Below are 20666 nucleotides of genomic sequence, written 5' to 3' on the forward strand. Positions count from 1 at the left end.
GCCGCTCAGAAGTTGCGTCACTCGTGTGTGGCACGGGGCATACTTGTTTCGAACGACACCGAATTGAAGTTTCTTGTCTTGCTTGAACCTCCCAAGTATTTTCATCAGAACGCTAGTCCAAAATACCTCCTCGTGGGAGAATAAGAATTGCCACCCTGTGAGCAAGTTTGCCTGTGCTCAGTATGCAAATGAACATTAGCATTTTCAACGTAAACGCGTTCCAAGTTATGCCTTTTACCTGGAAGCGTAATCGATTTACGGAATAAGTGGCGTTTAATTAGAAATATCGAACACACTTTCTTGTTACAAGGGGTTGCAACCCCTGACTTATCACTTCTGATGCATGAATAATCGAAAGCCATATCTTCCTCCCTATTTTATTACTATGTTTAAGCTAATCTCAATTAGACCGAATGAAGTAAGTGGTTTGCAGTTAACTATAACTTGCAGGGAAAGTTATCGCCTTTAGGTTAGAAATTAGCAGTTAGAAGGTATAATAACTGCCATTTATTCGTTATCAAAGTGATTGGTAATTAAAGTTACACCCTTACCTCGTATCAATTTCTTGGTGTTATGAACTGGTCGTTATATTCAGCCGATTATACATTTATATATTGTCATATATTTCTGTATCATATCCCCCCTCCATCAGGAGACATCTGTCTGAATAATTTATTTAATTTTAGTTCATAATCCCGAGTAGTTTGTCTTAATTTTAACTATTCTCCGCTTTAATTATTTGTCATATCATAATTAACTACTTACTATCCTACTATTTCATCGTATTTCTTTGTCTGGATTAATATTTATTTTCCGACATTAACCTGTTTTAACCTTTTCTTTGTACAAGCTTAAGGTTAAATGAATTTTCTTTCAAAGGAAAGTTTGTTTTCTTCTTATTTTGTACAAAATATTTCATTATGTCTTTTCATCACGCTAAAGAATTGAAGACGTCGATCCGATGTATGTGCAAGCCAGAGGGTGTATAATTTGTTAGAAATTTCTTATTCCGTATTTAAATTTCCCTTGAACATTGTTTTTAGCAATGAATAACTGAAAGGCCAAATCTATGCGGTGATTTAAAACGAAACTATAAGAGTACGTATATATAGGCTCATGTCATTAACTCATTTAAGAAACATAAGAACGATACCGATCTTTTTCAAACTCCTTTGTCCAATCTTCATGCATTTTACTAATTACACTTTTCCTGTCTAATTAATTACCTTTATTACTAAAAGTTATCTTATCATATTAGATTTCGTTAATTGAAAACAGGTGTGTTTGTAATAAATATTTCAAAACACTTTTGTTACCAATGCAGATTTAGTGCTATTTTTAGATTTAAACCTGTACCGAACTGTCTAATTTAAGGCTTATTTTTCTGACTTAATTTGAAGTTAGTTGTGAAAGCATTCAGATACTATGCGAGTCGCACTTGAATACAGAAGTAAGGACACAAGAATGTGGTTCATCTTGTTCACGGAGATGTAAAAGGAACATGGCTGTGTTCTTCGGACTCACCGTCATAGAAATCTCAAATCCTACATGTAAATGAAGTTTTTAGTGTTTTAATGTTGTCGGTAACTGAGATGAGAAACTTGTATGAGAATTAGCATTCCCCTGTGACTTTTAACCCCATCCACTATCCCTACACCCCTCCGAATTACACGTTAGATGCACATCAGTCCTAATTCCACACAACGACCTAACTTCTCCCTTTCTGTTGCTGCTGTCATACGGATGAAGACCATTATTCTGGTTTTAAAAGTTATTCTGGGGGTGGGGGGAGTCACCAGTTCTTTTTGTTAAGAAAACTTCATAAAAACCGTAAAAGTTGAAAAACTTATATACCTTGAGATTTTAGCGTTGGCCATTTCAGTGTTTGCATTCAGAAGTTACACTTTTCTCCTAGCTAAAACTTTGTATAGGCGTCTATTAGGATCGAAATAATGGCGGTAGAAAAGTCTGGAAATTGTACTGTCTCTAGAATCATTTGATTACAAAGGTGCGACTGGTTATGACTCACGTAACTGATATAAAATTGCCCAAACGTAGCCATGTTGTAATAGAATCAGAAAACATAAATGTGGTATTGTGTGTGTGTGTGTGTGTGTGTGCTTTAATTTTTTAAGTCGTGTTCTCAAGTAAATCTGAGAAACGCCCATTAAAATAGCCCCCATCCCTCTGCCTGTCTGTCCGTCCGTATGAGAAAACGTAAAAATTGATACACGAAAGAATGGTGCGGTTTCAAAAGTTATAATTGGTATTGAGTTGGGGTAACTTTTTAAACAGCACCATTCTTTTGTGTATACCCTGTATTTGTATTAAGTTTTATGTTATTCAACCTGTCGTTTGATCCTATATCCTAGTCTGAGCCACTGGACACCGTCGTTAAACAAACTGCTCATAAATACTTACATCATGTGTCTGCTATCTCGCTTAATCTAACACTCAGTGTCTCAGCTGACTTGTGATAAAACGTCCCGTAGATTTAATTATCGAATACCGAAATCAAGAACTGGATTTTCTGTGCTCCCCGCTGGGCTGGTGAGAGTAGTCCGCTGTATTACGTATCAGTTTATCGTGAACCTGGTATAGTGGGTACACGAGATATCGCTTTGGGGCACAGAGTGCAGCCCTAAGTAAAGGGCGGGTCACAGGGGGCTCGTTGCTAAGAGCACAGCCACTCAGAGTCTCCGGACTCCATTACCGCGCTGCCTTACAGTAGCCAACTGAATTCAGCTGTGACCACGAGTTTACAGGATGTCCATAAATCATTGCAAGGTTCGAAGCGAAGGAAATCAACCTGTTGTTGAATGCATTCGCTTAAGAGGGTATGGAGTAGGACAGCTTTCGTAATTAGAGCGGAATTAATTTTACCTGAGTGTGTTCCCCCTTTAAAACTTTGTCGAATTTGAGATATGACGAATCTCCGCATTGCAACTTATTTTATATTACTAGCGGTCTTCACACTCTGTCTTCGTGCATAAGTACTTGGTTTAGTGCATTATGTTTCGGGCCCACACACTGCCATCTTCAGGATATCATTTACCTTCACGTAACACTGCTCTGCTTGTGGTCACTGAAAAATATGTATGTATAATTCTTAAAATTTAATGTTGAAACTATATATATATATATATATATATATATATATATATATATATATATGTTATATTGTTAAGACGTTCTGTTAGTTCTTCTGAGGTAATTCCGATTTTACGTGGCCAAAACAGAAATTAATATCGAATAAATATTCTCACTAATTAAAATCCCTAAGAGTTCCTGAATAAAATTTTTTGTGTTTGTTCTAACAAGTTGTATTTAAAATGCCCGTCTCTTCAACAACATGGTGTTCCCGTACAATGTTACGGAAATTAAAATATGCACAAGTAAAAGTGTTATAATAATCAATGACCAAACATCCGATCTGATACGTATCACACACTGCTTAGGAAGCTTTGTGCACGTGGTTAACAAATCACCCCACACAAGCTCAGAACACGCACAAGAATAATCAGTGTCACAAATATTTCACGTAAAAGTTGTTCCCATCTTAAATTTATTTGAAATGTTTAAGAATAACATAAAGGATTATAAAAAAAAAACTCATATTCGTTGTTTTGACGTGCAGAACACAATTGTCTGGAAGGTAGACATTGACGAAAAATGACAGTTAAAATACCAGAAATAAAATAAAAGTGAAAAAACAGGAGCAAATTGTGGCAAAGTGCGCGGAAAGAAAGGAAAAGAGAAGTGACAGCGCCTCGGCTAAAACTAGCAGGATAAAGTTTTCTCTTGATGGGATAGAAACCAATTCGTTTTCCTGCCTCGACACCCCCAGCTCAACCCCTGGCCAATACGTCAACCCTCCGCCCGTCACACACAACCGTCGGCAAGCAACATTGCAAAATATCAGTTTATTGGATCCTCGGTCTTGTCTCCATCACGTTCGGAACACGAGCTGTGCGCCCCAGAAAAGTAGCCATCAGTACCGAGATGATACCTCTGTTGGCGTCGTTGTCTCAAGCACTACAACGAAGTTCTTGAGGGGCTGATACTTGATTATCGGCCAAGAAAGTTCTTTGCCGTGTTTTCAACAGCCAACCATCGTATCTCTTTCCGAACCAGACGAATCCATTCCACACTGTTACATCATTTTTATCCAAGATCCATCTCAATAATATCCTGTTATCTGCGTGTATTTCTCCCAAGTGGTCTCTCGCCTTCAGATTTATTATCTCAACTTTTTTTGTATGCATTTCCATTTTCATCTCTCATGCGTGCTACGTGTACAGACCATTTCATTCTTTTCCATTGATCTCCACCTAACATCTTGGCGGAGTTCTGAACACTGTTGCTTTGTGTTTGGGAGGTCGTAGTTTCAAATCTCTGTGCCCGGAAATCAGCTATCGTGACTGAGTACTTTTCGTGGTTTTCTTCAGTCCCTTCAAGTAAATGCCTGGATAGTGCCTCAAATTAGACCGTAGTCGCTTCCTTCAATATCTTTTCAACGATTAAGCAAATAAAATAAAGATTTTATAATTTATTTGAACAGCATTAACCAGTTGATCTGTGTGATTGTGAAGGGTTGCGTTTTAATTGAGGTATGAACTGAATTTTTAAATGTTATTAGGCGAAATTTGACATCAGAGGATTAAGTACACAGTGAGAAATCACCCTAAACTATGCAGAAAGCCGGATGACCTGCCACGCAATATCCTTCAGTTAAGGTTCGTTAAGTTTAGAATACAGTCCTTGGGTCTTCTACGCCATCATCTTGTTTTCTTTTCTTTTCCCCAACAAACATCCTCCTCGTACGAACATACCCTCGGATATTTCATTGCAAATTTCCTGCGGCATTTTGGGACCCCGGTGTTCTCTTATGTAAGTGATGTGCTGTAAAAAAAGATAAACTTTATTTGTTGAAGGAACACATGATTTAGATTCCTTCGGGTCCTTGCAAAGGACCTCTTCGAGACTGAACCACGATAAAAGCAAAAATGATACAAGTCGCTTGACAATGCAGTAACCACGTATTTTATTCCATATTTTAAACGTATTTTGATCGGGACAGTAAGTGATGTATATTTGTGCCCGAGCTTTTATTTCGAATTTATGAGAACGTACATTAAATTTTATGAATTGATTCCGAGTAGGACTGATTTCGATTAAACTCTGTGTGGTGAAATAAAAAGTCGTGATCAGTGTTTTTAAGCGTGGATCTGAACAAAATATTTTTTTTACAAATTCGGTTCTTTCGTCCAATAGAAAACAGTTATTCTCAGGAATAATGGTAAAGTGGTTAATAAAGTCAAAACATCTTTTGTCTCTTTCCTTATAAAGGACGCTCTAATATTATTTCCGCTCAGAAAATTACCCCCTTCTTTCAATTAAATGAATGTCAGCTCTCATTTCTACTTACGTCCATATTGCCCTACAACATTGCTTTGACTATAGACTGGTTTTGAATGTGTACTTTGGGTGACGCAGAAGGTCGTAGAGACATCTTTAAAATATATGCGCGAATAGATATAAATTTTGCAGTGAAGAACCTAGACTGCTGTTTCCTTTAAACAGAAATAGAGGAGAAAAACATATATGAAAGGGTGGGACAAAATTTTACGCAAGAGACCGTTCATTGTCATTGGAGAGAGGGTAGAATTTTCTTTCCTTCAAAAACTATTGTGAATGTTCATATTAACATCCAATGCTCCCGTTTCTGTATTTAAGTACGTTATCGGTACGTGTAGGAATACGGACTCCGGACGATGATAAATATACCATTAACCACTTTTACATTGGATTAGTTTCACACATATATAAAAAACATATTTACTGGAACGTAATTGATGAATCAACTAAACTCATATAAAATTAGTCATTAGGGAAATATAGATAAAATATTTTATGTTAGCTTACATACTATTGTAATGTTACATTATACGCAGTAAAAACTAAATTACTTTTTTATCATTATGAGGGTTATACTGTTTCAAGATTGTAACGTAATAATCAAACTTAATACACAATACGTGTTCTTAATCATCATTTCTTAAAACGACGTCCCTCAGCCATTAATGTATGTTATTTATTATCAGTAATGACTCTCCCCTTTATATATTTTTTTATTTAATTCGGAATAAGCATGTTAGGTACGCCAGACCTCTGTATGAAAGAGCTAGATCTTGGATGAGAAGAAGTGGAAGTCCATTCCTCTTCTTCTTCTTCTTCTTCTTCTTCATCGCCTTCAGCCGCCGTGAACATTTAAAATATTATATAAAATCGTGGCGTGTAGTCAGATTTTGAGTTAGAGTACTATTCCCACATCTTATAGAAATAATTATTTACACATAATTTTCTAACATATCTAAATAATTAACTTAGTTACAGTATCATTAGATATTTTTTTATCATTGTGTGTGTTCTTATACGTGGTATCTTTCTGAAACTGTAACTTAGCAGGTTTCTGTAAATTCTGACGTATTTTCATAGCACATAATTTAGATGGCTAGACACGAAGTTGTTTCGTCTCGTATTAACCAACAATAAATTATTGTGGCCATCCCAACTGATTCCATTACAGTTAGATCAATTTCGTGCATGGTTAATCAAATAACAGTGTAACAAGAGAGTGACGTCAGCGCTTCAGTGAAGGGCAGAGCCCTCCTGCTATTCACCCTCTGTCCATTCCGACACACACACAGACGATTGTGTGATTGACGGCAAGGAACGAAAACAGGGGCCTTACTGTTAAAACCCTAAACGAAAATGGTCGCCCCCTCCTTCTGAAATCCTGTGTTATAATAAAAAGCTGTAGTCAAGATTACCAGAAAACAGCCAATTCGTTTGATTGTACTGGGGGCTATAATAAGATCTTGTGTTGGTAATGGGGCGGATGATAAACTGTTTTAAAACTGCTTGCTGAATTCCAAACTATATCAAATCGGTTTTTAAAGATAAAAAAGAAGTAGATATTTAACGATGTAATGATATCGATATCTGTCCATGTATTTAATCCATCTATCGATGATCACAAAACAGCGTGCTGAGACGTGATGAGACGAGAGATGACGTAACTTAATGAAACACGACGAAAGCCTAACAGCGTTAGGCCTGATGGAAAGACCACTCGGAGAAATTAGGCTTAGATGGGAAGATTATGCAATATGGATGTTAAGAAAATAGGGTTGGGAGTATGGATTGGATTAATCTGGCTGGCTCTCTTGAACTACTCGACAAACCTTCTGGTTCCATAAAAGCAGGGAATTTGTTGAGTGTTTTCTTCAGGATATGTTTAACAATTATAAAACTATGTCCCTTCCTTTGTTGAGACTAAAACGTGGAACTCAACTGCGGTAGGCATAAGATAATTGGCGTTTTAGTTTTGTGAGTTAATTTGGGGTTGTGTTTGTCGTAAGAGGATACGGATGTTCTTGAAGCCTTCTGCTTGCCCACCGACGCACAATGGAAGAACAATAATGTTGCACTCTAAGTGACGTTTATGAGGCGGAAGTGATGGTACAGCATGAGGTGTTTCTAACATTTGATGGCACATGCAGGGGTTTGTTTGTCTAACAGTCAGGAATCATGTTTTCCATCTCGCTGAGACTTCATCCCTTCCTAGTTACACCGACGTGTCGTGTGATTGCCTACCCCAGTAGGGGGTTAGTTTGTGTTGACTGCTGATTTTCAAATCCATCCACCCCTCTCCAAAATCTCTTCCTCATCAAGCCACCTTTTCTTTGTTTTGACAGTTTGTCACATACATACACATACCAGTACCTTTTACCAACCCCCAAGCCCCTCCACCCACCCCGTCTCTAACCACTGACACATCCTGGGTAATTAACAGAACAAATACACAGCACTCGCTCGTGTCTGCATCAACACAGTGGCACAGTACTTCAAGTGAGGGCGGGGGTGAACTGTTTAAATAATGTTCTAACCTTACAACCATATTATGATAAGGATCAGTGACAGTTTCTAATTTTCGTGTTTGCTGTTCTTACCATGTGTACTGCGCACGGCAGGTAGGACACATCCTTTTGATAAGTGCATAAGCTCATATCAGAACCGGACTCCAACAAGTTAGGAAAAATCCTCAGGGCGTAACAATTGTGGGGTGTTCGCCTGAATTAGACCTGGCCTGATATTTCCTCGGGTAGGAGACTTGAAGGGCTCAGAGACGTTAAAAGTAACAGTTATTTCTGTCCGATTTCAACCAAAATTGGCCTATGTTTTCGATCCCCGGCGGGGGCAGAGGATTTTTCATTTAGCCTCTACATCCAGACCGGCTCTAGGGCCCACCCAGTCTCCTATCCAATGGGTACCGGGGTCCTTTCCCGGGGGTTAAGCACGACCGGGGCGTGACGCTGGCCACTCACCCCCATCTAGTGCCGAGGTCAAGAATGAGTAGGAGCTATACCTCCTCTCCCCCCAAGCGCCTACACGGCGTGTAGTTGGACAGTTTTGTTACTTTACTACATATATATTTAAGCATAGAGAACACACACACACACTAAAAATCTCATTATCCAAGACACAGGGGCTGTTAGAGATTGCTGATAAAAGTTCCCTCTGATCTTAATCAGATTATGCAGTTTTGCTTTTGTCATGTTTCCTTTTCCAGCTTCATTCATATCAAGCAAATAAGTTGATAAAGCTCAACCATTTAAAAATATGTCTCTTGAATTTTATCGTGCCCCCTTCCCTACCACGTTTTAAAACATATTAAATTCTGGCATCTCTGGAAGCTGTACCCATAATCCCTCACTGATTACTCTACCATGATTCCCAACTCTTTTCAAAACGAATATACCATTTCTGCTACCATGCTAATCTAATAAGGGTGTGTTTTCCATTCATATACAAAGTACATTCTGCTTTAAGGATTTCGAAGCGAAGTGAAAGCGGAAGGAGTTGTCAGAGATTTGATTACCTGCTTTCCGTTTTGCCTGACAATGGGATTCTCGCACACAAGATGTGAGTAGAATAGAAATTAGGTTTTCTGATAAACTTCCTGAACACACAGACAGAGTAGTTTTAGTGTGAGGCTGAAGATATGGAACCACCTCACCTCCCCCTACCCTTCTCATCCCGGTAGCTGTAACAACGAAACAAAATGGAGACAATTTCCAGTTCTATTTAACTGACTATAAGATGGTTCGGGGGATGAAGAAAGGGGATAAGGAAACGAGAAAAGCATGAGAAAGAAAAATCACTTCTTTATGACAGTTTCAGAAGGAATTGTGCAACACGGTTTGTAAAATTTGCATGTACAGAAAATGAGGTTAAAAATATTACACTGTGAAATTAAATACTTCGTTTTTAATTTAATTTATAATGCAATAGTACTAAGAATTATGCATTCGTATTAGCTGCATATACTTTTTTACCGCTCAGCTGACTGCAGTTTTAAGAGCTTAGGTAATTAGCATATTATTTATAATTCCTTCCGTCAACTGAGCCTTTTGCGACTATTTTATTCAGGAAATCGGAAAATAAATATAAACTTTTACCTAACGATGTAAGTGATTAAATATGAAAGTAGTCTTTTACGTTTAGAAGGAAAAAATGCAAGCAAAATTTTTTTTAGAACAATAGAAAATTTAATCTCTGATTATTAATTTTGTGTTGAAGACCGAGTACCATTTGTCGTGTCTCAATCACCTTTGTGTACGGCTCTATATGAATAAGAACATGATATTAATTGTGAATGTATCATCCACTCGACATTTCTTGCTGCAAAAGACAGTTCTTTAATGCTATAAACCCAACATCACGTCATTTCAAATTAAGACGCTCTCAGTTTATCTCTCTCAGATGAGATGAAACGGGGTGTAATAGATTCTTGAACACACACAAGCACTATCATTCCCTCTCTTGCTGTGTGTTTCTTTATTATAATTCTAGTGACATGAACCTCGTTCGGGTTGTGTGACGGGGCGCTGTGATATTAATGAATGTGCTGGCACTTGGGCGCCACCTGACAACTAGCGTTGCTCATACTGACGCGTCGTGACGTGAATAAAACGCGTGTCAGATGATGGTCTTGTAACTGGCTGACTCCTTTTTGACAAACTAATAGTCATGAGATTTTAGGTCCTCAAGGAGGTGATTATGAAGAGGACTGTCTTCTTCTGGGATGTCGCTCCGTGTAGTCCGAGAGTGATTTACCGACGTTTTAGAGGCGGTTGTCACTTCGTTTTCCAAAGGTCCCAAGTTTAAATCTCTGCCATGAGGCCAGTTATCCTGACTGAGGTATTTCGCAGTTTTCCATCAAGGCAAATTCCGGGATATTATTTTAGATAGGCGGCGACCGCTTCCTTTCATATCCTTTCCTTCGCTCAAGCATTAGCCCGTCCATGACAATGGACTGTGGTTACATTAGTGCAAGAATGGCCTAGGACACAATCTCCCTGAAATTACATTAGTGCAACATCGGCCTACATGATGTGGCGTAAAGAGGACACTTCTGGAACATCACTGTACTCCGGAAGTGCATTTTTCGATCTTGTGCATTTATAATCTTGTCGTTCAACGCTGTTTATGCTCAGCTACCGACAGCGTCATTAAATAAACCATAAATAAATAACTTCAATTATTTTTAAAAGGCGCATAGTATAGTTATTGGATGCAGAATTTGTATTGTGGAACCTCTATCACTTGGTCCGTTTGCAAGGTCATTGATAATATGCGACGGCAACATGAAATGTCGCCGCCAGAGGGCTCTGCCTGTTCTGTTACGAAGCGATATTAAATCTACAGGCATGACAGTTCGGGGTAGTTATTACGTTGTCATGGTAACTGTGCGACCATCTGACGTTCGTATTTTATAGTCGAGTGAAACTTTTGAGTCCAGCCATGCGTGACTCAAGGGAATTGCATTTAATTGGGAAATGAAACGAGACGTTTACAAGGAAGTAGACGCCGGTGCTGTGTTAAGTGGGTCCCATCACCGCGGCCCTTCAGTAGACGTGGAGTGGAGTCCTGAATTTGGCCTCCGCTCCTAGTTAGACGGGTGCTAAGAGCCACTCACAGCAAGAAGGTACTTTCACGTTACGAAATGCTACTCAGGGCGTTGGTCGCGAACGGGTTCCTCTGAACGGCCCAAGCTGCGATAAAGCAAGCTAAACCTTGGGAGATGGTAACAGGAAAACCTGAACGGAAGAGGTAATTTGGGAGACCTAAGCATAGATAGGAAGATGTTAATTGTATCGTGACATTGTTTCATGTTACATTTCGATGCTGATGTTGACGTAGATTGCAGATGATTCTTGGCATGATAAGAACATTTGGCGAAACTTCTGTATTAAGTACATATAAAGAAATGGACTCATCGCCTGATTATGGAGGCAGCAAGGACCTCTGAAACGTCAGAAAACTTATACCAGACTACACGACGCTACAACCGAGAAGGCAGACATGTTTTGAGGTGCTGGTTAATCGTTCCTTTTACACTCCCCAGATCAATGCGAAACAGTGGAGAGATAATGGTCGTGTTCAAGGTAGAATCGAAGTTGTCGAAGACATACCGAAGTTAAAAATATTTCCTTCAAGAACTGAACGTAGCTTTCCATGATGACAGTCCTGATTTCAATTGGCAGATGTGTAACACTGCGTTTCCAAAATTAGAACAACGTAAATTTGTGTATCTCATGTTATGTTTCCATATACCGTAGACACTAACTTTAATCCCATCGTGTCAAGATATGTGGTGATACAGTGTGAAAGGCATTGGGTCATGTGAAAGGCTGTAGAAATCGCCGACATCTAGTACGTACTTCATCACTAGATTATCGAAAACCTCATCACGCCTACATGTGTCGTGATGCGAGGAAGTAGCTCCTCTCATCACGACACTGAACGCTTCGCACTTCATCCTCAGGGTGCCTGTGATACTTAGACTCCGTCACTTGTTAGAAACAAGCCTACGTTTCGAGGGTTTTATTTGCGATGTGTCGATAAATTGAACATTTTAACTCGTTTCTCTGAAGGTCGATCTTAATGTGTTTGATTCTGTATTAGTCATTTACTTTTCATGTTGTTTAATATTTGGTAAGTGCGGTGATAAGCACGAATTTTAATCATGAAGAAATTATGAGCGGATTTAACTTTTGGGAATCCTAATTAACATGAGCTCGAAATATTTTGTCTTCTTATATCCTGTATAGAAACTTGAAGATTAAAATATACAAAATTATAATTTTACCTGTTATGTTCTATGTGTTTTAAAATTGAACTTCCATCCCATGGAATGACAAAAATTTAGTTTTCTGAGAATGCTTCAGAGTAATACTTAACGAAAGCCGTTCAAATTATTTGGCTGTTAAAGGCACCAAGAAGCCAGACATGCTAAGAATTTGTCCGTAGTTTTTCTTGTATTATGTTTAGGTTTATGTGGAAGAAAAAATCTTAAGACGGAAAGAATGTTTTAATTTAAATACCAACATTCTTGATTCTGTCATTTATAATTCAGTGGTTGTTTTTCCCCTCTGAGTATTCTCCTGCGTGTAGGAAACTGGCACACGCCGTAGACTGAATCATAATCTTGCAATATTCAGAACATTCCATCTATTTAATTATTTAGAAAATTGTTTCAAGAAAAGCTACCAAGGAGTTTCTTCTTTATTTAACTTTTCAGAAACTCTTGATCTCTTTCGTTGTGGGAATTCTATGCTAACTTACACGGAGATGGTGGTATTTTGCTGGGGTAACCATGTTGGTCGGATATTTAGCTTCGCACCCATCTCACGCTCTCGTTCGCTTCATTAACTAGCCCCCAAGCAACTAACCCCTCCAGCCCTATAACAATCCAATCAACAGAAACCAAACAAATCCTCCTCTCTCTCCTTATTAACCCCTGCCCATCCTGTACAGCTTCCTATCCACTTTTAGGAAAAGTTCCTTTTTCCAATTTCCTCTGATCGTTCTCATATAGTGAAGAAGTTTTCTCTGGGGAGAACGTTGGCCGAGGCCATTCTTTTTAGACCCGAGTTTGCTATCAACTGTGGACATGACAGCAGAAACTGGCATGCCCAAGAGATGGCGACGGAGTTGCTGGACCGATCATGGACCTCAGTAGGACGCCACAGGACAAAACAGAGGGAGGAAATCGGAAACATTACCTGCTACAGTCCTTATTCCCCTAACCACTTAGCAGAAAAATTGCCCACTTATACGTGCTATAAGAGTTTTTTCATGCGTTTCCGGTCTTAACAGGTAAATGTTACAACAGTGCATGCAAATACGTCACAACCACCTCCTTTTTAACGTTCATGATTGCCTTCTCATCTCATTCGACGCCGTAGCATGTCAACATTAATCAATTAAAGATTTTATTTAAAAATTACCCGCGCGTTCTGTTCGGGACACGGAGAAACCAATAAAAGTTTTATTAAGGACAGGTGGTAACCACGGCAACCACACTACTCTGTCCACTGTATGGCGTATATTTTGTTCAAACTAAGTTTCGGTGCTTGCTTCTTGAAATAATTTGTATTTTATTTTCCGGATCATAGGAGCTTGTCGGGATTGCTAACAAAATCCTTCTGATACTAAATTTTTAAAAAATTTAAAATACCATTATAAAACTGGTATTCAGTAGTTCCAGGCTCGTTCTGTACCGTTGTCACTAATTTCGAAAAACAAAAGTTACACTCATGTCATTATAATGAGAAGACGAAGGTAGAGTCAAAAATGTCGTGCAGGCTTCTATTAAACATATCTCAGATAACAGACAGGTTATGTTAGGTTAGGTTAGGTTAATATGCAGAATTATAGCGGTGTAGTGATCAGTCATTTTAACAAACTTTAAGAGGATCACATAGTGACACTGCGTAACAAATTATCGGACATCGTGTATAGTGAGATGAGCAGAAACAAAAACATATCAGAAAGCGTACATAGACAGAATATTGTGTTGGGCACACACGAGACTAATCAAATACTCACATAAATCATCACGTTTGTTTTCCGCATTGGATGTAAAAATTTCACAAACTCTTTCTAACCCTTCTTCCATAATTACTAAAACTTAATTAGATAACAGTAATAGATCAAAACTTGGGAAAACCTGAGTTCACCCGGAAGGATAATATTAAAATGTATCTACAGAAAGTTTTTATGTAACGTACACTGGATTAAGTTGGCTCAGGTTAGAGTCCGATAGTGGACTCTGTGGACACGCTTTAATTAATATTTTGAAACAATTTAGAAAACTTAGATGTACATCGGAGGATAATATTAAAATGTATCTTAGATTAACATGGTGTGAGGGGTGTGTATGAGACAGTCAAAGATGGGGTCCAGTCACCGATGCTTCTGAAAACGACAATTAAGGTTATTACCCCCAGCTTCATTACACATTCGTCTAGAACCGCTAGAGGACTCTGCCTTTCCGATTTTAAACCCACAGTATAAGCGCAGTGATGTTAACAGTACTGGTAGACTGAAAACTAACGTGGTTTAGATTAGGACGAGTTGACAGTGGCAGCTTTGTTTGTGTTTACTGGCTGGCTAATCTGGCAGCTCCAGGGAACAATACAAAATTCTGTACACTGTGAATTATATTTGAGTAACATTAATGTGGCTTCGGAACACTTTTGTTACGTTCCAACTATCCGATAAATTAGACATTGTTTATGTTCGTCATTCTTTGTGTCGCTGACCTTACGTCAGGCCAATAATGACGTTTAATAAACATCGCTAAATTGACTTGTCTGTGTACGATGTAATGTAATATTTCTACAACGCAGTGAAATGCAGAATACATGAATTATATTAACGACAAGCTTGAAGCTGACATGACGTAGTTTCGTGAATATGTGACACATGTCTTGAATTATGACGTGTCTGCGTTGAAGATGGCTGTCTTCTGAAATGTTATGCCGCGTCGTATGGTGGATATTGACCGACAGATGACCACCGTGATAATTGAGGCAGTAAGATCATCTTAAACATCGGTCAGTTTCTACAAAATTACGCGGAAGAACACCCCAGAAAAGAACCATATAGCCATCTTCATATTCATCGCCGTTAGATCATATCTCAGAATGTCAACATTCAATTCTAGCAAGCCACGTAGTAAAATTATTTTGTATATATTTTTGGATAATTGTCTTAAAAGAATGCAAAGTAGGAGAGAGGGGTGGTTTGCGTTTTCCCATCACAGTCATTCTTTCAAGGGTTTGTAATAGGATTGTGCTGCCTTCATATTAAAGCGGGCCATCTGTGAACGAAAAAGTTTATGAATTTTTTAAGATGACCCCAAAGGGACGAGAGAGAATGAAAAATTTAGCGTTTTACTTTTAATAATGGCTTGTGTTGCTGATCTGCGTAATCTTTTGTGAAAATACATATTTTATGGTTCGCATTTTTCTTAGCATTCTTTTAAAATTAATAAATTACTGACATTGAATTCTGATATGTCACTGAGTTTTAACTACCCACCTAAAAAACTAACTTAATGAAAACCTGATAGTTGCTCAGATGATAACAAATTCCTCGCATTTAGGTTTATTACCGTCTTTACAAGAGGCCGCTATTAGGTCGTATTCAGAACAAATTTAATCCAGTCCACATCATAACACTTTACAGTATTTCTGTAATAATTTTTTAATATCATCCTCCCCTTTACACCAAGAACTACCAATATATCTCTTTCCTTTATAGTTTTGAACTAAAATTGTGTGCAATCTCATTTTCTCCTTTGCATTTTAATGATCCGCCACTCCTTGAATTTGTCATCATGATAATGCGACTACTTTTCAGTTTTGTAAAACCATCACATTTATTATTATTATTATTTTATTTACTGCAATTGGGTTTGCACCCTGTGGCAGTGGTCCTTACACTATACAATTATAACAAAATGCATATAATATAAACAAGTACACTCCATAGAACACCCTACACACATAACTTACTAATAAGTGTACTTATTCACTCTCCAGTGCTACAAAACTATTCATTTGCACTTATTTGTTAGAGTTCCCTTCGAAATTTGTCTGTAAGTGTAGTTTATGTAGTAAGGATGTGATTACTGAGATGCGGCAGTGTGGACGAACGTCCGTTTAGTGTCATGTGGGCAACGTTCTGCATCAATTAATATAATCGATACTCTTCTGTCGATGTTAGAGTGATCAAAGGAGACACGTGCATGTGTGACTTTCGCTGGCCGTGCACACTCTAATACACAATTAAATAGCATGATGAACATCACAGACGTTGTTTAATATCGGACGGCTTTAAAGTATCCATAAAACATAGCAAAGGCTGGTATTTGTGGGAATGGATGCTGTAATAGTCGAGCAGTGAATTACCTTCATGCTGGTCTAAAAATTTGATGTTCATAGCGAGAACGTGTTGTAGGTTCGGACCGTTCTGTTCGCGAAACGTATAGGCTGAACTCAATATAGATTATAATGGGGAAGGTGTGTCTACTCTTATGTCTAATAAGTCTGACCGCCCGCGTATTGAATGGAAGTACAAAACTGATTTCAGCAAAATTTGGTAATGGGAACAGATTTCTGACTGTCATGTTTTTCATTTAAAATAAGTGTAAGTAAGCGTTTATTTTCAACATGAAATCGTAGTGAGACGTTCTGAAGAACTACAGAGGGAGGGGAGAGAAATTAAATGAACCAAATAAGCACAGAGAGAAATAAAAGTTTTCTGTGAAGAAATAAAAATGAATTACTTATCACTAAGCCTTTAAATATCAAAGCTCAACCAGATGTGTAAATTCGGCTTTCAGGTGTGAGTCTCGTCACATGTTGAGTATTAACCAACGTTTCTTCAAACATTGAAGTCGCTGTTTTAAAAAATAGTCAATTTATATCATAGAAATAACGCTACACTTCTCAGTTACAAACATAATTTGGTTAATATTCGTTGTTTATTCCGAGAATCGTTCGAAACCCATAAATACACGTTATGTGCAAAATCCAGGTGATCCCTTACCACCGCATATTAAGACTCACTGATTTATAAATGAATAAAAAAAGGTTTATTATTTATTTAGATTGAAATACTTTATGTAAAACCTTCTGCCAGTGTACGCGTTTGTCGGCACTGGATGGAATTGAGCGGTGTTCTTCACGGTCCGGTCGCTTTAACACCGAGGAATGAACCCGGTTCCCCATAAACAAGAGTCTGAGTGGGCACAGAGGCAGTCTGGACGCGTGACTAATCCAGGTCGTCGTCGTCGTCGTCGAGCGTGAACCTAGGTACTGCACTGTCTGAGTTATCCCACATTATGATGATGGCCGGTTTAATAGCAATAATAACAGTTATTATAATTATAATTACAATAACGATAACAACAATTTCGTACTCCTCAGTTCGGGCGTTAGTGTGGCTTTGTTTCATGTAGTTTGTCATTTCACAGCACAGTGAACAAGCTTGTGAAGAACAAATCTGAACGTAATGCCCTGATACACAATCCACATAAACTATGCGTTTGATCATATCATATACATTCCCTGTAACGAGGTACTAATAGTGCAAAGCATTCCACACCCTGTGATCGCGGTAACACGTTACATTTCGAGAGTAACTAGTTTGCAGTTACTAATGTGTAACACAGATATTCCATTTCAGATGTAATTGCGTTTCTCCAGAGGTGACGGTCAACACTGCATGAATTATATCGTTATTCTCTGACGAGGATGTGGGGGCGCTTTCGTCTTTATTCAGCTCAGAACCTGTTTGTGTCGTTCATCTGAGTACGATGCTCAACTATTTGAATATCCCCGTGGCTTGAGCAGATTTGGAACACACATTTGAAATATGTAAGGACTCAAAATTTGTAGTCAGTATACAAGTTTCATCCAGTTTTAAAAAAAATTTTACTAAATGAGCGCTCAATAAATGTTTATCGCAAATAATATCTTGTTACAAAAGTAAGTTACTAAAATGATTAATTATCGAATTTAAAACATTTTCGAATGACTATACGAATCAAAGCTACTTTCACAAAGAAATTACGAATGTATTAAAGTATATATGCTTACTACCATATAAGTTAGGCTCAGGATATTTTATCTTACCACATCCTGTAAAGATATATGAGGACTTACATACACAAAAGTTTTTTTTTTAAAAAAAAAATTATCCGCCCATCCACGTTTAGTTCTCACCTTCAGATTTTCCTAATAAAATGCCTTATGAGGTGTAAATTGCATCTGACTGAAACAAATCATTGAATTTAAGATCCATTTTAATATTATCTTCCCACCCAAGACTAGAGTTTCTGCCCACCTCGTCAGGGATGAGGCGTTACAAACAGTGTCCCATACGTGTGACGACAGAGTGGTAGGCGTTGTACCCTCTAACTCACCGGCTTGCATCAAGTGACGCAGTGCGACATTCATTACTTTGTTTGTATCGCCACGTGCTACAGTGGCGTATGTCACACAAGGAGATTTTTTGCACTGACATGCACTGACAAATGAATGCAACATTTTAGCAGGAAAACCTAAAGAGATGAGCAAACTTGGTAGACCTAAACGTAGGTGGATCCTAGTAAAACAGAACGTGAGGGTGTGGACCGGAGTCAGGATGTGGTCCGGTAGCGAGGTCTTCTGAGATTGGAAATAAAGTTTCGGGTTTGATAAGACGTAGGGAATTTCTTTATGATAAATACATTAAAATGCTGGTATCGCACCAAAGTAAGGATTTGACTAATTTTTTACTGAATTATACTGAGGGTTTGTATGCACGAAATCTGTGTGAATGTTGTAATTCAATTCAATTAATTCAATTAATTTATTTAAGTGCTTGACAACAGCCAGGTAAGGCCAATAACAGTCAAGCACTGAACAACATTACAGGATAAAATATAATACAATGATTACATTCATTTCAATAATAATAAAAGTAAAACATTGCAAATACAAAATCAAGCAAATGAAACTAAATATAAAAGTGTATCATATTAGTAATAATAATAATAATAATTAAATTCCAATCCTTTATTGAGGGATAATTCAAAAGAAAATGGGCTAATTAATATGCCTAAGTAATGTAATAATTCAATTCATTAATACTAAAAGAACAATAAACAATAAAAAACTAGAAAAGACTTACAAGATTAAATACCATAAAATATAGTCAAAATGAAGAATTTTGAATAATAATAATAATAATAATTAAATTCTTTATTTAATGTACTAACCCACAGCTGTAATGCTTGCATATATAAATTTGTTTTGTATTTGTGGTGTTTTAGGGGTGGTTCTTAACGTTCCCGAACAGGGGTAGCCGAACTTGTGTGCAAGTGACTTTCGTTATATGCGCTTTCGCATATTCTTTGTTTTATTTGCGTTATGAGGAACATTAGTATCCTATCCGCGGTCCAATTTTAAAGCCTATTAATAATTACCTGCGTCGAAAGTTCTCTAGACCCGTCAGGGAATGTTGTACAGATGAAAAGCTTAGCATCAAAGGATTCTTGAGCTAAATTAACATCAGAATAGCGAATGCTATTACGCGCTTTCGTTATACGCGGCGAATCGCAGAAACATAGCCCTCGTGTATAACGAGAGTTAGCTCAGTGGATGTTACTCAAGAGACTGTCTCATTGCAGTCCAATAGCGGACACATGTCATGTGTCCCATTGTTGTTCCACAATGACAGCTGTTTCTGCTAATCTTAATTGATAGCGTTGGGGTCTTTGCTGGCTCCTGGCGAGCGATCTGTGTACTAGAAATACCCCCCCCCCCTTCAGTTTCGGTCTGCTGTCAGCATTGGCGAAGCGTGTTACATGGATTATAGGTAGCCTCGAGCTCAGGACAACCAACCACCTCCAATATATTGGAAGTAATGAATCTTACTACCGCGGATGCAGGGGAATTTAATGTATTGCGGCTGTAGAACTGATGGGTTCTGTTTATTTTAAATTAGTTTCATTTTATCTAGGTTAGAGTAAGTAATACGAACCTCAGTATATACTAATTTCAAGCCAGTGGTGTGTCGGTCCGTACATAATTTATCCTACAGCTTATTCCGGACACGTACTATTGAGGACTGTTATCAGGATTGTTGACTGAAGAATGTTGCCATCGTAACGTAGGGAGTAGGTGTTAACGCTTGGGTTCCACCCGAATTAACTCCATTACCCAAAGTCCGTCTTGAGAAAGTAATACTTTCTAAGCTAGTCAAGAAATTTCCACCTCCCTCCCCCCCACTTTAAAACTCGGTGGTACATTACCATGTTTATAAGAGGCCGCCAGCTCTTCTGAGCCAGATGAATCCAGTTCACATTCTCACACCTTATTTCTTTGGTATACATCTTAATATTATCTTCCCCTCTATGCACATGTTTAATTCATTCAGGTTTTCCGCATAAAATATTGGCTGCATTTCTTGTTTCTTCCATACTTGAAACATGTTGTCCTTATCATATTCCTTGATTTTGTTATCTCATTATTTCATAAAGAGTACAATCATTAAGCTCCTCGTTGGCCATTATTCTCCATCGTGAGAATCATAATAATGTTGTTTAGTGTAACAATAACTCAGTACACTGAACCCTGAATAATTTCTGTCATTTGTAGTTATAAATTTGTAAATCCGTATTGAAATTCACCGAAACTTTATTATTCTATGATTCTTCAAAGTTTCAGAGCGTGTTTAGTTCAGTGTCTCAGACTGTCTTA

The 20666-nt window shown here is 38.0% G+C and overlaps 1 protein-coding gene across 3 annotated transcripts in view; it reads left to right on the forward strand.

The window, feature by feature from the left end:
* IRSp53 (Insulin receptor substrate 53 kDa) overlaps positions 1-20666 on the forward strand; it is a 213701-nt gene that overhangs the window by 108229 nt on the left and 84806 nt on the right. The gene's annotated exons all lie outside the window — the stretch shown is intronic.

This window comes from Zootermopsis nevadensis, unplaced genomic scaffold (assembly GCF_977971745.1).
Source record: "Zootermopsis nevadensis isolate Lab colony 2312 unplaced genomic scaffold, Znev_1.0 Znev_ptg000003l, whole genome shotgun sequence".
Taxonomy (NCBI): Eukaryota; Metazoa; Arthropoda; class Insecta; order Blattodea; family Termopsidae; genus Zootermopsis; species Zootermopsis nevadensis.